Here is a 13730-nt window from a genome sequence, read left to right on the forward strand (position 1 = left end):
CTCTTCGAGTTTAGGTCTCAAATTCTAAACTTCGGGCATTCTTTCAGCTCTCATTTGCAGGATGAAATTGCTGAAAATAAGAAGCCGTTTATGAAAATGTGCCGCTTATGCTGCCATGCATCACTGTGCCACCTTGATGTGTTGCATGCAAAGAAAATGCTCAAAGCGATCAGCATATCGCTTTCTCAGTGAATTTCCGTGCTATTGCATATTTGCAAATTTCATAACAGGTGTTAGCCCCCAAACCGATCGAGAGTGATCGAAAGAGATTTGCAAGGTGTGTGAAAAAAAAAGAAACTCTAGGTTTCTGAACTGATTATGAAGTCAAAGTAAAACATGCAAACTGCACATTTTATTCACACCACCGTTAAGACGTAATATACGAGCACGCAGGGGCGCAGAGTTCTTTATAACGGCGATGTCTCGCAGCGTTATCGGTAATATTTACAGAGTCATGTAATGCGCACAACTGCCGGCCGTACTTCCTTTTTTTCAGTAGTTTGAGCGGTTAGCCCGAGTTGCGTTGTGAATAGGTTTTCACATTGCGGGCTCCTCCAAAGCTGGTCAAAACTATTTCCGCGTTCACACGAGCAGAAAATGAAATATGCAAACTGGATGAAGTTTTTCCTTCCCATACCTCTCCGAAGTACGGGAAGACAGAGGCGAAAAATGAACGCAAATTTTGTTCTGGCGCAGAGTACTTGCACCGAGAAAAAGGAAGAAGGGGGGGGGGGGGGGGGGAGGGGTAGTAGAATACTCCGAAGACTGCGAGAGGGAGAAAACGGCAACACCACTCGTAAAATATTATGGTTTCCGATGTTCGCGCTCACGAAAAAGGCAAAGCAGTGTGGCATTTCGCTTACAGGTATCTCAAAGCACGCTCCAATAGCGCGCCGGCTTGCGATGAGCATCGGGTGTCAGGTGCGCTTTGCCATAATATTGATATGTGCATATGTACACGGGCTATCACACTTACTAGAGTGCTCGAGCGTTATAGTGAAGAAAATAAGGCATACATTAACGTAGCTATATTATTAAGGACAATACGCTTGTGTCTGTGTGGTTTGCATCATGTTGCAGCTGCTCTGGATCTCAAGAATTATCAGTAAAACTGATTATCTGCTTCGGAGTTTTTCTTCAAAACCTAAGCACTGCACCACTCGAGTGCTCTAGACTAGTGTGGTCGAATCTGCATACACAAGCTGGCTTTCATTCAGACGAAAGTGTAGAAGTAATTTGCGTATGCCAACAGGCTAAGGTGTTATTTGAATCGCAGACCTCACATTGGCTATCGACAATTCAAGATCAGTTGTTGTGCTAGAAAAAAACAAGTTTGGCATTTTCGTTTTGCACTAAAGACCGCCATGTGATGATTAACGACTCTCGCGCACTTTGCACACTTTACTGGGATGACTAGACCAGCGGGCGAGCGCTGGGCGCAGAAAACCCTCTGGTCGCCTGAGCGTTGCGTGCATCAACAGTGGCATCCCCGCTCATCTGCCCTACTGGCCGTAAAACTGCTCTTTTAAATGTTCCTAATAACTCTGAATCTGAGTGTTTCGCGCATGCGCAGCAGTGTCCCTGTGTGTCAGCTCCTTAATGCTGCCTGTAAAACAGCTCTGCTAAAATGTTCTTAAAACTCCAAATCTAAGGCATAGCGGAGTTAGTGGTGCCTGCGCAAAACTGTTGAAGCGCAGACGAGGCGTGAGCAACTGGGCTAAGGCAGTCCTCCCGTCCAGCTTGAAAATGTATGAGGTAACGGTCTTTCCTTAATTTTCCTTCCCTCATGGCGACAGCAAGTTTTGAGCCATGTCTCATCGGCAAGCATGTTAGTCGGGTTCGATACGTAGCGCCCCTATTCGCTAAACGCAGCGATGTCTAACCTTGTCATGGGTAGCATTTTTTTTTATTGCGTGGCTGTAAAATAGGGTGGCAGCTGATACTAATTGGACAGCGATTCTTACAGGTTCTTTCTGCAGTTCACCCAAAAGAAGAGCAGCAGTTACGCCATCCGCCCGGCGCTGTACGAAACTTTACTGGTGGTAGGACCAGCCACAGCATCGGTATCTGCGGACGACCTTCAAGCTCAACTAGAGTTAACCGGGATTTTGCTTGTCTAATAATCCTGCCACCGCCGAAGAAAATAGTGCTTTTGGGAACGTTTTATTAGAAACATGTTCTACTTCGTGACATAAGAATAAATGCTGACACCAGGAAAAAAAGTAGCCTACTTTCAGCAAAAACTCTTTGCAGTGCTTTAAATTATTGAGATTGGAGTTCGCGTTGCTAACACTGCATGCTTAGTGGGCGTGCCCGCTTGATGTTGGCTTCCCTAACGTCCTCCCTAATGGCGGAATTATCCGTTTCTTCTGTCATTTCCGCGATTTACGAATGACAGTGCTTTTTCGGTTTCAATTTTAAAAAAGGACAATTTTTTTCAAGATTCTCGTGTAGCCTCTTCCATAGTGCTTCAATGTCTCCTTCCCTCGATGGCCTTTCGGCGTAGTACTAGACAAAAGGCGATTCCTGCAGCGAAGAACATCATTCAAGGAGTCCTATCATCTGTACAGTCTCCTCGCACAGTATATGTGCAGCTCATTGCAGTAGACTGCCGGGAAGACTCGTTATGCGTTCTGTTCATCAGCTATATTCATGACAGAGCACCGTCAGCGTGGAACCTTGTTGAAACAGCTGCACTGTAAAGGGAACAAGGTTAAGAAATGTTATGTTCGTGCGTGATGTTCGAGATAACTGCTGAAGTTTGACACACGGTATCTGAGAACTTCGCAGCTATCTTTAAGTGGAAAGTGAATGCGCAAGGAAGTGACCAAAGTTTTCGAGAATGCTGGCCGCTACCGCTCCGTTCAATTATATTTGATGTTCACGGTATTTCATGCTGCCAAGTATTAATTTCTTTGTCAGAAAGAAAAATTATTTAATGAAAGGAAAGGCATAGGGGTCAGCCGGCAGAAAAGAGACCCGAGCCTTCCTCTCTTCCTTGGGGGAGGTGGAAAAGAGAAGTAAAGGAGAGTTAGGGCATGAATGGAGGGTGACAAAGTCTTAGTACAATCAAATTCTTTGTAATGATCCAAGTTACTGAGGAGGCATCGCACAGTGGCAGCACCTCTATACACAGCATTTTTGTTTCATATATATACTTACTTCATTGTTTGAACCATCCTCAAGCCCGACTTTTTTTCCGTCAGTGACACTTTACTGAAGAAGCATTTCCACCGGAATTCATGGATTTCGCCGAGGTTGCCTTAAAGCCCCAACTCGTCTGTAGTGGATTACGAAGCCAGGCTGAAACAAAGCAGATTAGCATCGCTCGCCACTGTGTTCGACCACTGCGCCTTCTTGGTAGCCGATTTTTCCAGTGATAAGCCGCCAGATTTCTTCTTTTCTCCTGTGTACGCAAGGCAGATACCCACAGTGGGGGATTGATCAGGGTTTAGTGCAGGTACAAGAAATGTATAAGCGGTCAGGGCATACGCTGCATAACTAGGAATGAGTGTTTGCGGTATATATTTTCAAGAAAGTATGATTTGGTGGAGAGAGCAATCAAAACTAAAAATAAAATAAAGAATACAAGTATAACTTGTAAGTAAAATCGACAGAGATGTGCTAAACAAGATATATTTTCATCGCAGTATTATACCTATAATCTACACACCACAATTAGGATATGGCCTTACACTTTTGCACCAAAGGAGGGGAGGAGAAAAATTGTGAGCGGCAAGCCTAAGCGAGGAAGAGGAATTTTCTAATAATTTCTTCACTGAGGAGCGTAACTATAGCGTCATCCCAGGACGCACAACGATGCGATAGGGTGTTCAGAATGACAGCAATGAATTCTGAAAAGCAAGAGCGTCATGGAGACCACACTGCCTCGAGGTACAATGCCTAATATTTGAAAGAAAATTCACCAAAATGTTCAAATTACGCACTTGCAAGGAGCTGCTTATGTCTCAAGAAGTGCAGCGTTTGGACCTTTCAAAACGGCACATTCTCAGCAAGGTCATGTTAAGTACAAAACAGGCATATAAATAAGCGTAATGCACCAGAAATCGGCAATTATATCAGAAGTGATGCCTCGGAACCCAATAAAAACATAAGGAATGGCCTCACAATATGCACCTTCGAGTTTCCTATCGCTGCTAAGGATCAGAGGCAATTCGAGAGACTGATTGCGTGGATAATGTTACAAGAAGCGCTTTGAAGGGCCAAACCAATTAAAAGCAACTTGACAGTAAATATTTGCTGGTATACCGGGATGCGGACAGAAAATCTCCAATCGAGTGCTTGGAAATAAATTCCTATTGCTGTTTTTTTTATCGCGTAGGTAGTCTTTTATGATAATAGCTACGTTTCTTGGATACTGTAATAAGCATCCTCAAAGACGGCATTTATTCAAGCGATTTGAACTAAATAGAAGCGATTGTTCAAAGAACATTGCAAAGCTTGGTTTAGGATAAAAATTGGAGGAACCATTCAAGATAGAGGCGGACACGTTCGTAGAAAGGTGTATGCATAAAGAAGCTCAAATCGAGAGTTCAAGTCTCGTACATGATCCTCTGAATAGAGCACTGCATGCGCGACTGATTTTGCCAAACCAAGGTATAGCTTAAAGAGCATCTCTAAAAAAGCAATAAAGGTCGCAGTTTGTACCTAGGACTAAAAGAGAAACGAATGCAACCGTACTCCAGAATTGGTCCTACACAAGTTTTATAGTTGAACACAAACATGCGTCTGCACATGCCGAATTTCTTATTGCTAAATCTAATCAGGCAACCAAGCGCACGCTCGCTTTTCAGATAATTGGTTTTTATGTAACGTCGCCAGTCTGATTCGGAGTGGTATACTGAACCCAGTTCTTTGTAGGATTCAACCTCTGGGATCTGGGATCTGTAAACCGCTACTCGCAAGGGAGATATAAAGATGGTATGCCTCTGGGAAAAAGACTACTAATTATTTGTTCACGTTAAGATTAAGCTTACCTTACCCAGCCAAACTTCAAAGACATTTAGGTAGGCTTTCAATAGCTAATATAACGAATGGACATCTTTCGCAGGTACCAAAAAGGCAATATCACCTATATACACATGCTCTTTTATTTACGAATGAATAGGAACATCCCACATTAGTATGTTAAAAAGTAATGAAGAAACCAATCACTGAAGCATAGCTCTAATTTGGTAATACGCTTTGGAAGGTAAAGAAGTTCAAATACAGAAACCATTTTTTGTTAATCAAGAATTCCTGTAACCATGGAATAACGCAAACGATGTCCTAATTTCTCCTTTGGCCTGGCAATGTCTGCACTGTCAGCCGACAATTACGATACTCTGAAGTGTGAAATTTACACGCTGTTTATGTGTTTAACTTCGATTTGACCCTGCATTATTGCAAATGAGCAACCAGTTGCCTCTCCTATTCTTCTTTAACCAGCATGACCCTCTTTCCAACGCCTTAGGACACCAGTAGTCCCATTCATCAGCGCGTCCGAGGTGTCCATGGTCGAACTGACCGTAATTGTTGGCGGCTGTTGTTGGCGGTTTAGGTTTGCCACTACCAAATGTAAAACCATTGACCCCCTGTGCCATCCTGTAGCAGTTAGACATGGCCTCCATGGCTACCTCATGGTTTCCCACCGGTTACGTCGATGCGGAGGGCGGTGGTGCTCAATCAAGGATTTGCCGCTTAAGAGCATGACACTACAGCTACTGGACTGGATCACTTTTGAGCGTTTTCAGGGAAATGTTTGTGCAAGAGATTGATGAAAGGCTATTGGCGTGTCTTGCTGAGCAAAGCGTCATTTCCTGTTAGTATAGTTAAAAAATATAAATACACTGAATAAGCACTTTTGCCCACTAAGAATAACAGGATAGGAAAGAGTAAGAAGCCAATACTCATAATTGCCTCAATAAGTACTTTCTTTTGGGCGAGTTGGTTCATATTAGCAAAAAGGTAAAAGACTTGCGCAAAAAGTAGAAGAAGAAAGAAATTGCCTATTTTTAGATTAGAAAGACTTTTGATTGTATCAGTTATACGTTTTGCTCAGAAAATTGAGAAATATGCGTTTTACGTGCAATGATTTATGAGGTAGTGTTTTGTCTGTTATTCAAGTGGTTGAAACAACTGCATAGAATTCCTGGATATGTCCCCTGATAAAATGAGACCGCGAAAAAGCGTCCCGCAACGTTGGAAGTTAAGTACTTTGCTTTTCTTGTGAGTCGTCAATGAAGCGGTAATAATGTATGCAGATGACTCCAACGTATTTTTTTATTTCCCACTATATTAAGTACCTATAGTAGTGCATAAAGAGCTGCATAAATTTCTCAAGCGACTGTGAACAGACATACTGCAAATACAGGTGAGGTTGTATACTTCCTACTTCGGCAGGTTAATGAAACACATGAAAAAACAGTCGTATAATCAACAATAGCGTTTTGATCAATACAGTAAGGAAACCGAAGTCTTGCTGGCGGGTTTCGAAAATAATTCTTTTTGAACAAGCACATATCTCATCTAAGTATTGAACTTTACAGGAATATAAGCGACAATGCGCAATAGCACATATGATTCAACTGCGGTGAGAAAAAAAGTAATGGCGATGAAGTTGGTGCTCTAGCACTGCTTACCCGCTGTACGTTTGTATATATTTTTTTACAGTTTGTTGAAGAGCAGGTAGCGGCGTTTTAAGCGGAGCGCCCGTTAAGGCGTGGAGGGGAGCACGGGCTGCTTCACGACACGGCGTGCTACAAACGCCGGTGTGTCGGGAGCACTGCGCGTGCATGTCTACTGCCCGTGAGGGCTGTGAGGTGGCTGAGGCAACGGGAGAAATGCCTAGGCAGTGGTTGCGCGAGCGACATGCCACCGGCTGGGCAAACTTGTCCCCTTCTTCCAGATTCTATTCATACGGAAAGCCGCGAGCAGCCAACAGCGATGTCGCTGTTTTCAACCGCACGCCGCACGGTAGGAAAAGAGAAGCACACAGTATATGCGGTTCTGGCCACTACCGCTTCTTTGCGACTAAGCCAAACAAAGAAGACAGCAAGTTCAGCGAAAAAAAAAAGTGGCTCAATGAAATAAACAAACTAGTTCAAAACAGAGGGGATGTAAGAAAAAACGAACAGACCAGGGTAGGGTGATATCTGGTTCTACCCTCACACGCGTTTTTTTCCCTCTCTAGGATTCAGAGATAGTGCCGGCTGGCCGGCCCATATGTCCCCCAGTCATGCGAGAGACGTCGGTGGAGCAAAACCGGAAGTAGCGTGTACGCGTGGCCATGCGTTTGTATACAGCACTATAACAACAGGGCCGGGTGACGGCTGTGATGGACGCAACTGTAGTAGGCAGTACCCTGAATGGCAGCAGCTGTGCGGCCACCCGCCTCCTCTTTGGCTAAACTGCATGACGAACATGTCGCCACCTTCTCCTTCACGCGAATGTTAACGGAGAGACACAGTAAGAGGGGAGCGGCTTAGGAAAAACAACGGGAATTCAGTGATTGTGGCTAGTAGTGCTACGTATTAAAACAGCTATACAACCCTCTTGTTCTCCCGACACTTTGTTGCGTGACATTGGTATGCGCCCCAACAAGGAAGTCCAAATATGATAAGGTATTAATCTTGCGAAAAAGCTGTTTATGCCAGTTCTCGAAATACTATGGCTTTTATGCATATCTGAGAAAACCTCCGCTTTTAAAACAATATTTCATGTTGCTTTGATACATCGATTGTTTTAAGAAGCATACATAGCAAACATATGCGAAAAGCAGAATTATAGACGTGCATGACCATATAAGTTCAGTAATGCCGAATGACTGACAAATATATTAAGAACGAAATACACGGAAGAGTTGCCTTTCTAGAAGCCAGAGTATGGTAAGGATATGTACAAAAAATCTAACTGTCTTCTAAGCAGGCATTCAAAATGCAGGCTAAATTATATTGTGAGTGCTAATATTTGCGTTCATGATTACAGATATTTAAGTTTTTAGGTTTATTTGCATCTAGTTTAATTTTATGCAGTTATTCTCTTCAGGGCAGATCTTTAATTTTGTTTAATGTTAGTTTGCTTTTTTTAATGCAGCATTCATTTGTTTCAATCTGTTTTATAGATTGTCGACTGTACACTCGATTTAATTTTTTTCCCATTTAGTGCAAATATGCTAGCTGTTTTGAATGTTTTAAATTGCCACAAGCTGCCTCACATATAGAGAGGAACTTGCGGGATGTCCCCGCTCTCCGTGCATTCTTCGGCATTACACTTCGGGGCATTGACCCGCACGCGCGTGTCCTTGGTCGCAGCGCAACTAGCCGAGAGTATATAAAGGCGGACTGCAGCACGCCCGCAGCTGTGCGCTCTACAGAGATGTAGTTTCTCGAGCAACCCTCGTGGTTTCTTCCTCAGGGAAAGTGTCTTGTTTTTTTCACAGAGCCCGCGATCAACTCATTGTTGCTCCTCATCTTATACGACCGCCACTAGCTATCACCTCTACGACTACGACGCCTCATCGAACAAGAAAGCCGTGAGAATTCCTTTTTGCCCAGTTTATCGGTTAATTGAATATTTATTTTTAATTTTACACTTAAGGTAAATGTCCAACCACGTTCTTTAACGGAAAATTACGACGTTTCGGAGCCGACTTGGCTCCTTCGTCATGCTGTGACTCCGCGCGAGGTGCAGCTTCTCTTTTTAAAGCCTTGTGTCAACGACTTCTTTCTTTCTTTCTTTCTTTCTTTCTTTCTTTCTTTCTTTCTTTCTTTCTTTCTTTCTTTCTTTCTTTCTTTCTTTCTTTCTTTCTTTCTTTCTTCTTTCTTTCTTTCTTTCTTTCTTTCTTTCTTTCTTTCTTTCTTTCTTTCTTTCTTTCTTTCTTTCTTTCTTTCTTTCTTTCTTTCTTTCTTTCTTTCTTTCTTTCTTTCTTTCTTTCTTTAGGCATTTGCCTAAAAGGAGGCTGAGGCTAAAGGCGCGGTCACCTGACGTGGCCTCAGCCCCCTGCTACATGATCAGTAAGCATCGAAAGTACAATATTGCGGCAGGCTGGCACGCAACAGTAGCCTTGATCAGGACATAAAAGGAACGAAACAAAACAATAATGACATTTGTGCGCAGTGTCTACAAAATAATTATATGTAGGTACAATATGAATATAATGAAGACACTTAATAGGCACAATTTTACGATGAGTATCACAGGCATACAAAAATAATGAAAGCTAAAGAAATATACACAGTACAAAACCCTATATCAGAGAGGAGCGTTTTTCCCTTTCTTTTTTACATTTAAATCATAAGACAAGTAAACAAATACACAGTCAATTACAAATTACATTGGCCAAACAATTTAAGTACAATAACTCACTGGTAAGCAAACAAAGAAACATTGACCAACAAATCATCTAAAGCATGCGCGGGCGGAGTAATATTACTGAGAGTATGCAATATCACTACACAAAAGAAATCTCTTACAATCTTTCTTGAATGCAGAAAAGGGTTGATAGTAATTTATGGGGATATCTCTTCTATTGGACATTTTTTTTTTTAACCTTGAAGGACAGTGTTTGGCGCCTACAATTTTTTTCTGATTATAGGCAACTTTAATTTAGGATCCCTGATTGCGTACAAGCTTACTCTGTCTGTAGGAGTGTTATGTAAACGATTTTTATGTATCCAGCGCGGCATCTCAAAGTAGTAAAGTAGTAAACCTTGTCTGCCTTGAGTATACTGTATTTCAGAAAGAGTGGGTGAGTTCTTAGTTTATGTTTCTCATCATGAAAATTTTCACATATACGCAATACCTGCTTCTGTAGAGTAATTAATTTTTTGTAATTGTGATCAGTAGTTGTGCCCCAGACTAATATACAGCAGGTTATTCTTGAGTAGAAAAGAGAGTAATACAGAGCTTGTTTCAACCAAGATGGGATTAAGTGTTGAATTCTGTAACGACAACCTGTCACTCGTGACAAATCAGATTTAAGGCTATCGATGTGGGTGTTCCACAAAAGATCACTGCTAAACCAAACCCCCAGAAATTTCTGCTGAAAGACCTCCTCCAGCAAGATAACCTTCATATTTGATGCTAATAGAGGTAAGGTCTCGCTTACTGACGGGTTTGAAAATTACATATTTAGATTTGGTTACATTTAGGCCTATACGATTGGCTTGCAAACACATGGAGGGTTTTAATAAGTACGCATTAGCCATTTTTTCTAGGCATTCTTTTGTTGCTCCGGACTCTCTTGTGTTTTGTACCAAATATACTGGCATTGAAAATTCTTTGCGCAAACGAGGACTTCTATAATTATGGACAATAGGAGTCAGTGTTGATTAGCGTGACGAACGCAGCGTCAGCTGCAACTGTTTATGGAAATTAACAAAAAAAAAAATAAATCATTAGGCCTGACCTGAAGCAGTCTCCCGGCCGCAATATATTTGGCAAATTATCCAAAGATTCTCCTCTAAGTCTGTCAGAATTGTTTTAAAGAAATTTATCAATGCGAATACCACTTGCTTCGCCATAGCATCGATAGCAGCCATGTGCATCAGAACAGTGCAAATGAGTTTAATTATGATGCTTGTTAAATTGTAATCCTAAATTAACTCTTTAACGTTTACTTTAGGTTTTCTTATTTACTGAGTGTCTTACAGGTCAGTAAGATTATATGCACGTCATATTTGGAATTTCAGGAAGTGGCACTCCAATAGCTGCAGCAGCATGAGGAGTTCCGAGGTGAGTGACCGGAACATCGCTAGCCAAGCCCAGAGGTAGGGTGTACAGCGGCGCACTTGTAACATGCCAGCGTTTTCGCAATTTCAGCTCGAGCGCTGTGACAGGAGCCCACGGGATAAGCGAGGTGCCGTGCCACGAGCGCTCGCAGGCGTACTTGGAGCAGAACTGTCGGCAGCCGTTCAGTTTCAATTACGCGCGAGTACAGCTCCAGAATTCAATTCCACGCAAGGCAGCGGTAATGAGGTTGATAATTAGAAAATCTAGAAACCTACAAAGATAGCAATTACGGCGATCTTCCAGCCTCCTTATAGATGTAAAGCCTAAAGGCAATAGTTAAAAGGTTAAGAATGTAATATTTTGGTAACCAGGCTGTTACACATGTCTCAGCTGTATTCTGGTTCCCATTTTGCTGGCATTATTATGCAAATAAAATATTACTATTGAAAAAGACTGACTATTAGAAAATATTGCTTAACCTTTCAGGTTAAATATCGTCCATGGGACAAACCAATCGTGAGGTAAAAAATAAAAAAAAAGTAAATTTAAACATGCAAAGGTGAGGCAGCTACCAATAGATTTGATTTAGTACCCTTCAGATTAATTACGAAGCTCGCTCCAGACGAAAGCGTCAGTCCTATAAAGCGAAGAACACGCTTCGGATTCCTCTCCCATTGAATCCAAATGTGCTCCGTGCTACTTTTCTCGGAGGTCAGTGAGCGTTTGGGCGCACAATTTACACTGAGGGAGTTGGAAACTTCAGGATGAGAATCAGCGCTGTAGACAGTCTCGGTGTGTTTGCAGACACCAATCAGATCGAATATGCTTAGTATGGGGCCGGCGAGAAATTGGATCGGGGGCAGATTAACATTTTGCAAGATGTATTGAGAGTAATGCAGCACGCATCTTGATACTAAGCTCGAAGAACCCATTTCATTTTACATCAGCGTCAAGATTCTTCCCCTGGACGCACATGAGAATTGGTGCCTCGTAATCTTCTCTCACTGAATAGAGAATTACAGCTTTGAAATTATATATGCGCAAGGCGCTTGTATAGTATGTTTCCTTGGGGATTTCTCACTGTGTAACACTTCAATATACAAAAACTATGTTCGATCAACTAAACTGGAAATGCAAACCGACTGAATTAGAATTCTCTTCAGGCAACGTGACAAGATGTCCCGTCTCCCCTTATAAGGCAGCACAATCCGCCTATAGACTACAGGAGAATTCCATGCCATTATACATAGGTACAACGAAGAACACTCCTCGGGCCGCCATTCACAAATACACAATATACTTGGCGGGTCTAATCTTCCTGCGAAGTGTATGTAATGCAATGGCGCAGAGTTCATGCAAAATAGTGCCGAGTTGTAACCGGCTGTGTCGAAACGCATGTATTTTAAAGTACCTGTGGTGATGCAGCGTTTATCCGCAATGACTAAAATGGTGGTACACGTATCCAGAACCAGAAACATAATGCGCTAAGTGCTGATTCGTGTGAATCAGTCGCCTGTACGAACAGCTTTTCTTGTGTAGTCCCAGTCCCTCTAAGCTGTCTTGCGCGGGTTTTGTGTCTATTCTATGTGACTTTTTCTCCAACTGTGAACACTACTTTAAGAACATTGAAAGGTTAGCACCCTCTTTTACACTGGCTCGTGCAAAGCGATGTAGTTATGCTATTTGAATAAATGTAGCAGTTATACGGTCCTTTTGTACGAAACAAATACTTTTTCGACTGAGCATCTTGCGTGTAAACGACGGCTTACTGTCACGCGTCTATTGGGTGATATATCCCACGCACCGATGCGCGCCCGCTTCACTCCTATCGTCGGCATGTAAACACTGAATTTAAGCTGCGTTGTGCAGTTCATCCTCGAAGAATTCTTGCGAAACACAGTGTGTAGACGTGCAATGGCAAAATACACGAACACTTAAGGGCTCATAACAAACCGCCTGATATTGAGTGAAGAGTTTAAGGCGAGTCTAGACCTTAAGCTGAGCACATTTTTAAGTGCATGGATGCGTATTTTGGCAACATTTTATAAGTCCACAAGAAGAATCCTTCATCGCTTGTTGACGGTATGGCCGTGCACGGGACATTATTACCGCGAAGTCAGCAAACTCTTTCTGTTTGGGTGTCTCTGATGATGAAGATGATATTTCACTTTGAAAAAACTATCGGTTTTACATCAGCTTTCTCAGGAGGTACCTTTGCTTTTGCTGAAAGCTACGGCCGTGCTTACAGCACGTCATATGAAACAACGTTAAAGCGGAATCCACAGAATCCAAGCTCCGAAATTTCGTACCGAACATTGCGCAGAAACATGCCATGGCTTCTCGTGGAGCTCGCCGGAAGTGCCTAGTCGGTTCAGCCATTCCAGTATATCCGGTACCGGTTTGCGGCGTTTTGCACGCGATAAGCGGCTGCGGAAATGTTTGACTGCGAACTTCTAACACGAAGTACAACATAAAGAAGCACTCGTGTAAAAAAAAAAAAAATCTTAAATTACGCAACTTGCATCCCGTGATAATCAATGTTCTGAATGAGTGGTTTATTTCTGCACTCTGTTGGATGGGGCTTAAGATAAAAAGCTAGTTTTCAAGCAGCGGAGTTGAGAGCCGGTGACTATCATTGGTTACTAGGTGGCTTCACTTGCTGCAAAAGGTCATCCTTTCCGCTTTCTACCTGTACCTGAAAATGGCTTAAAACTTTGCTACACTGTGAGTGTTTTCAATCCTTTTCAGAAAAGGAGAGGTGATGTACGACGTTTTGTGCTTCTTTTTCGGTCATATTTGATAGACAAATGAATTTGTCAGTGATAAAAAGCAACGAAATCTCTGTAACATTTCTACTCATAAATGCTTGTAAAGCAAAGTAAGTTTATTGTAGAAGTGCTCAGGGAGATAACATATAGCTTATGTTTCGAAGATAAATACTGTCAACGTTGAATAATACGTCGCTCGATACATAGACATTAGGAGCCGGAAACATTTCA

At 42.3% G+C, this 13730-nt stretch overlaps 1 long non-coding RNA gene across 1 annotated transcript in view; it reads left to right on the top strand.

Moving 5' to 3' along the window:
- Window positions 1-10737, top strand: part of LOC146185627 (uncharacterized) — an 82334-nt gene extending 71597 nt beyond the window's left edge. The window contains exon 3 of the long non-coding RNA XR_014707810.1: window positions 10692-10737. This is a non-coding gene — a long non-coding RNA (uncharacterized LOC146185627). The remainder of the gene's footprint in view (window positions 1-10691) is intronic.
- The last annotated feature ends 2993 nt before the right edge of the window (window positions 10738-13730 follow it).

The sequence above is a fragment of the Amblyomma maculatum genome, chromosome 6 (assembly GCF_055883805.1).
Source record: "Amblyomma maculatum isolate TAMU_Amacu chromosome 6, ASM5588380v1, whole genome shotgun sequence".
Lineage (NCBI taxonomy): Eukaryota > Metazoa > Arthropoda > Arachnida > Ixodida > Ixodidae > Amblyomma > Amblyomma maculatum.